This window comes from Tenrec ecaudatus, chromosome 11 (assembly GCF_050624435.1).
Source record: "Tenrec ecaudatus isolate mTenEca1 chromosome 11, mTenEca1.hap1, whole genome shotgun sequence".
Taxonomy (NCBI): Eukaryota; Metazoa; Chordata; class Mammalia; order Afrosoricida; family Tenrecidae; genus Tenrec; species Tenrec ecaudatus.
Window position 1 is genome coordinate 93,817,534 of NC_134540.1, and position 7,151 is coordinate 93,824,684.

At 38.7% G+C, this 7,151-nt stretch overlaps 1 pseudogene; it reads right to left on the bottom strand.

Annotated features, from left to right (window-relative positions):
• Window positions 1-3,477: 3,477 nt before the first annotated feature.
• On the bottom strand, window positions 3,478-5,271 carry LOC142461014 (CBY1-interacting BAR domain-containing protein 1-like; annotated as a pseudogene).
• Window positions 5,272-7,151: the final 1,880 nt, after the last annotated feature.

A 7,151-nucleotide genomic window follows, 5' to 3' on the forward strand; every position in this document is an offset into this window, starting at 1 on the left:
ATAGGGGGGGAAAACCTAGGAGCCAAAGGGCATTTATAGAGGTCTAAATACTGCTATCTACAAATGCACATATATTTAAATATGATGATGGGGAAATAGATCTATGTGCATATATTTATGGATTTAGTATTAAAATAGCAGATGGACATTGGGCCTCCATTCAAGTACTCCCTCAATGCAAGAACACTTTGTTCTTTTAACCTCCCTGGAGGTCTAATTATGTCAGTAATTTGTACCCAAAGCGGTACATTGTTTTGCATAAGATTTGTTGTTTTATATTGTAGCCCTGTAAGTCTCAAGAATTTACTCATTTTAATCTCTCTAGTAGACATTCCAGGTATGATATACTTTAATACACAGTTAACATTTACGCTGAACCACACTTGGGATTCCAGCCAGGGAGTTTAAACTGGCATTCCATGATGCTGAAGACAACACATAAGCAAAAGTGGTAAAGAAAGCTGATGGAGCCTGGCTATCAAAAGATATAGACAGCATCTGGGGTCTTAAAGGCTTGAAGGCAAACAAGCGGCTATTTAGTTCAGAAGCAACAAAGCCCACAAGGAGGAAGCACACCAGCCTGTGTGATCATGAGGTATCAAAGGGATCAGGTATCAGGCATCAAAGAACAAAAAATCATGCCATTGTGAATGAGGGGGAGTGCAGAGTGAGGACCCAAAGCCTATGTGTAGGAACTGGACATTCCCTTTCAGAAGGGATGTCCAGTGTAATCATTTTATAATGATTTTTTAAAAAGAAATAAAATGATGTATTGCACTGAACACATCTGATGCACAAGACTTATTTTTTAAAAAATATTTTATTGGGGGTCCTTACAACTCTTATCACAATCCATATATATATCGATGTGTCAAGCACGTATGTACATATGTTAACATCCTCTTTTCAAAGCATTTTCTTTGTACTTGAGCCCTTCATATCAACCCCTCATTTCCCCCTCCCTCCCACCCTCCCTCCGCCATGAACCCTTGATAATTTATAAATTCTTCTTTTTTTTTTTCATGTTTCACACCAACCACTATCTCTCCTCATCCACTTTTCTGTTGTCTGTCCCATGGGATGGGGGCCATATGTGGTTTATTTTGATCAGTTCCCCCTTACTCTCCCCACCCTTACCCTCCTAGTATCACTACTCCCCTTATTGGTCCTGAGGAGTTTATCTGTCATGGATTCCCTGTGTTGCAAGCTCTTGCCTGTACCAGTGTACATGTTCTGGTCTAGCTAGGTTTATAAGGTAGAATTAGGGTCATGATAATTTGTGAGGGAGTGGGGGGAGGAGGCATTAAAGAAGTAGAGGAAGGTTGTGTGTTTTGGTAGTGCTATACTGCAATCTGACTGGCTCGTCTCTTCTTTGTGGCCCTTGTGACATGAGGTGTCCAAATGACTGGTGATGGGCTTTGGATCTCCACTCTGCCCTCTCCCTCATTCACAATGGCATGATTTTTTGTTCTTTGATGCCTGATATTTTGTTTTGTTTGGGTCTTTGATGCCTGATATCTGATTCAATTGATACCTCATGATCACACAGGCTGGTATGCTTTTTCCATGTGGACTTTATTGCTTCTCAGCTAGATGGCTGCTTGATTATCTTCAAGCCTTTAAGAATCCAGGCACTATATCTTTTGACAGCCTGGCACCATCAGCTTTCCTCACCACATTTGCTTATGCACCACTTTGTCTTCAGCAATCCTGTCAGGGAAGGTGAGCATGACAGAATGCCAGGTTAGCAGAGCAAAGTGTTCTTGCATTGAGGGCGTACTTTGGTGGAGGCCCATTGTCCATCTGCTGCCATAATACTTTATAAATAAATATGTGTGCATAGACTTTTTTCTCTATCATTATAAATGTATTTACATATATACATGCCTGTATTTAGACCTCTATAAATGCCCTTTGCCTCCTAGTTGTTTCTTCTATTTCCTTTTACTTTCCTCTTGTCTCACTATCATGTTTAGCCTTTGTTTGGGTTTCAGCAATTCCTCTTGGTTACATTGCCATTGATTAAGCCCTACCAGGCCTCCTACACCCTCCTCACCATTGATTTTGGATCAGTTGATGTTCCCTTGTCCCTGGGTTTGCTAACACCCACTTCCTTTTCCCCAACCCCCTTTCTCCAAAAACCCCCCAGAACAGTGGGTTCCATTGTTTTCTTCTCCAGATTGTTTATCTGGCTTCTCTTATCTAGATAGACTTGCAGAAATAATAATATGCACAAAAGAAGACAGAGTAAAGCAAAGCAACAAAAGAAAGGATAAGAAAAACCCCAACAAATCAACAACATCAAAAATGAAATGCCCATAAATCGCGCAAGGTCTGTGTTTTGACCTTTAGGAGTGTTTTCTGGTCAAGTCTGATGGGGTGCCACACGCTGGCCCCATAGTCAATTTTTGGTATTCCCTGGGGACTTCATTGTTCTGCTCCCTTTGCTGTTCTGTTGCAAGTCCTTAGTGTTTCACCTCTGTGTGGTGGGGTCAGATTGGGTACATTTCCCGCGCACTGTGTCTCCAGTGTTTTTCCCATAGCACTAAGGGTCAGTGAGGGACATCACGTCTATGCCACACATTTTTAATCCACTTATCCGGTGATGGAAATTTGAGTTGTTTCCAACTCCTTGCCTCACAGCTACCACAGGGTAGACGGAATGTAGAGCAATATGAGCAAAAGTTTGATCCATTACTGATATTAACCCACTGCCAAGGGAAAGGAAAGAACACCCATACAGTCATTCAAGTAGTTTCAATAAATTTAAGACATTCAACCACACTGTGGTTCCATATCAAAATAAAGCATTCAGTCCTTATAAACTTACCTAATCACTGCTGATTTGCATTCTGTAGGGTTTAGTCTGTTGTGTTTTCCTTTTGTAATCTAAAAATATTTGCTAATTTTCCTAATGATTTCTTCTTTGACCTATAGGTTTTTTTGGAACGTGTTGCTTAATTTTCACATATTTGAAGATTTTCCACATTTCTTTTTGGTATTTCATAGACAAAATATGGTGTATTTACATACAATTAAATATTATTCAGCAATAAAAACAAGCAATACAGATGCATGCTACAATATTGATAACTCTTGCATATGTTTTGCTATGTGAAATAACATAGGCATATTGGCCACATATTATGTGATTTCATTAATATAAAATGTTCAAAGTAGGCAAATCCCTGGAGACAGTAGGTTTGTACTTGCTAGAGGATGTAGAAAAAGCAAATGAAGAGTAATTGCTAATGAATACAATGTTTTGTTCTTTCTTTTTGAAATGCTTGTGTGTAATGTTCTCTAAAACTTCATTTTTGGTCAGCTTACATTTCCTTGAATTACTTTTACATTTCCAGTATCATAGCATTGTAAGGTTCAATATATCAGACTAGTATAAAGCTTTTTCAAGTTAGCTATTCTGGATTCTGAGCCATTTTAAAATGAAATTAGAAATGTGAAGTAGTCTTATGAAAATTAATTTTCTTCTGCCGTGTCTCATTCTTCATTGTCTTCATTAACATCTGTTTGTTGATTCTTTCTGAGTAGACTTGTGGATACCTGGCCTATTCTAGATACATATTTAGTGGACAGTGATGTCTGAGGAGGTGACTTTGAATTTGCTCTGACAATATCTAAATGATATGAATAATCTGGTGAATACATAGAGTTCCAGAAAACATCTGCACTTTTGTCCTTATCAATCATTTGTATAGTTTGGTGCGTGGCAGCAAAGATCTCTAAAGCTTTGCTGTGAGCTAGTATTCCCACAGTGATAAATTCTGAAAACATATATTTGATACCCTTTCGTTTCTGTTTTTCAAACTTGTCATAGTTGCCTTCCGATGACAAGTTGTTTGGGTGGCATCCATTGTCGCTCTGTCTACTTTAGTTTCTGTCTGTGGAACAATATGTTGATCAGATGGGTTTCAATGACTTGTCCTTTCTAAATGGGTTAACTGCTTAGCTTTGCAATTTCTTTCTTTTTTGTGTGGATATTTTCATTAGTCTTAATTATTATTTTAATCAATATTAGGAGCTCTTACAAATATTAGAACACTCCATAATTCAATTAGACATGCATTATTGTACAATTTTTTGCACCATCATTTTCAAAACATTTTCTTTCTTCTTGAACTCTGATATCTGCTCCCCTTTATCCCTCTGACCCCCTCCCAGGAACCCTTATTTTTATATTATGGTCATTATTATTGCCATATTTTACACCGCTTGCTGTATCTGTTCCCCTCCAATTCTGTTACTCATTCCCCTTGAGTGAAGTTATACAGTTATCTTTACTGTCGATTCCCCTTGCCCCCTCTCTCCCCACCTCTCTTCCCATGGCCCAGGGAACCATTGCCCTCCTTATGATTTCTGATGGGCTTATCTATCTTGGATTCCATGTATTTAGTGATCTTCATTATACAAATGAATATTCGCAGGTCTAACAAGCTTAATAAGGTAAAACTGGGATCGTAATATTAAGGGGAGGAAATATTAAAGAACTAGAGGATAGTTATATGTTTAATCGGTGTTTGTGTTAGTCTGGGTAAACTAGAGAAACAAAATTCATAAACACTCATACTTTATAAGAGAGTTTTAAAAAAATCATTTTATTAGGGGCTCATACAACTCTTATCACAATCCATACACACATCAATCATGTAAAACACATTTGTACATTCATTGCTCTCATCATTCTGAAAACATTTGCTCTCCAGTTAAAGCCCCTGACAAAAGGTTAATTGTATATTAAGCATCCCAATCCAGTCCAGTCCAAGCCCATAAGACAGACATTACCCCATATATCTGACACCAATAGGCAAAGTCCTCCTCAAACTCACAAAACACATGCAATGACGCCAACTGCGTGTGGAAAACTGAATCAGTGAACATGTCAGCATCTCAGCGCTGGCACGGGTCTCCACACGGGTGCTTCAGCACCCAGGGCTGCATCGGGGTAGGTCCATGTGGCTTCTCCTTGGGGATGTCTTACAGGAAGTGAGCCTGGCAGCTGAAGCAGGGAACTGGCTAAAGTAGCTGCACCCTGATCCAAACATCAGAGAGCAAGAGACCTGAGAACAAAAAGGGTGAGGCTCACCAAACCATTTATCTCTCTGCCCTTCAATTAAATTGCCCTTCAATTAATCCCACGTGTGCTTATTGGGCAGCTTGGTACAATACACCTTAATTATCACAGTGCTATACTGTACCTCCAGTATAGCCCTTCTGTGAGGGACTGTCAATTTTCTTACAGGTGAGTTTTGGCATTCAGCTTTGTCTATGCGCCTTCCCTTCAATTTGATTGCTTGTTATTGAATTTCTGATGCCTCTTCGCATCGACACCTCATGATCACACAGGCTGGTGTGTGCGGGTGATTAGATCAGCTATCCAGCATCAAGCTGCATCTGAAATGAGGCGTGCGGCTGAAAGGAAAAGAAAGAAATGTATACAAAGTATGGGATTGGAAGGGAACAGTCTGATGGGCTGAAGTACAGAGTATATTCAAAGCTTGGTTTTTATACTCTTCTTACAAGGGAATGGTTACAAAATAATCATCTAAGAAGTTGCTTTAAAAAACATTCTGAAAAGGGGGTGAAGGGAGACACGGGACAGGGCAAGATATGACAAAATAATAATTTATAAATTATCAAGGGCTCACAAGGGAGGGGGACCAGGGAGGGAGGGGAAAAAAGAGGACTTGATGCAAAGGGCTTAAGTGGAGAGCAAATGCTTTGAAAATGATTAGGGCAAAGCATGTACAGATGTGCTTTACACAATTGATGTATGGATGGATTGTGATGAGTTGTATGAGTGCCTAATAAAATGTTTAAAAAAACATTCTGAACCTCTTATCTATGCAGATGTTACTTAACTAGGCACACTTTCTAAACTCTTGAATAATAACAGCACTCTATTCTAAGATAAGCACAAGGACCTGCAGGGCTCAAAAGAATCTTAAAGAGGTCTTAAAGAACGGAGTTATCCCACACTGCTTTCAGCTGCAAGGTCATAAAGAACTGAGTTACTTTGCAATGCTTTTAGCTGCATGGTAAACAGAGGCACAGGGGACTAATTAGTCATCCACCAAGAAACACCTGGACCAGCTTCCTACAGGTGTGCTTCTCCTGTAGTTGGTTTTGTTGCTTCCCTGCTAGACAGTTGTGTGTTTAACTATGAGCCTTTAAAGATCCCAGCCGTTGCTTGAGGTCGTCCCACTTCATTTTTTTTTTTACTATTTTAATAAATCTTTTTATTGGGGCCACTTCATTTTTAAAATGGTTCCACAAGCTTTCAAAGGTTCAACTCGACCTCTGCTTGTTAATCCTGAGGTTTGCCAAACTCATCAGCCCAGTTTTTCAGGCCCTGCTTTTAAATCAGGGGTTGCTATGGAGGCCTGCATGTTGATTTCATTCACCTGGAAGTCAGCTGGGTCTTGCAGTCTGAAGAAAGTAAATGTTTTGAAAATGATGATCGTAACAAATGTACAAATGTGCTTGACACAATGGCTGTATGTATCGACTGTGATAAGAGTAGTACAAGGCCCCAATTAAATGATTTTTTTAAATGTTTCCCCATAAGAATTTCATATTAATATTAAATCTTACCAGAGACTAAGGCTTTTTGGCTATAGTGAGAACATGATATGATTGTTCATATTGATATTTAAATTGAAAAAACATCACCACAAATTAAAATTTTAGAGATGATGTGAAATATCCCAAACATTATAAAATGTGGAAAAATGCATTCTATGCTATTCATTGACCATTCCATTCTTGAAAACACCTGGCCAGTATTCAGAACTACCAAGATCATCAACAAAACAAGCACAGACTGAGGAACTCTAACAGTTTGAGGAGCTTAAGGAGACACAAGGACTAATACCTTTGACAGGATCATGGAACATAAACATGATATTAGGGAACAAGCAAACAACAACAGCAACAAGAAAAGCAAAACACAAAAGAAAATAACTGAGTAATTCCAGATAAAATATGGACTCTAGCTAATAATAATATTGGTTCATTTATGCCAATATAAATGCATTGATTGTGACAAGTGTCCTAATAAGAAAACTGTGTGCAAAAGTTATGAGACCTGTCTGTATCTTTAGACCTTTTTGATAAAACAAAAACTATTTGAAAAT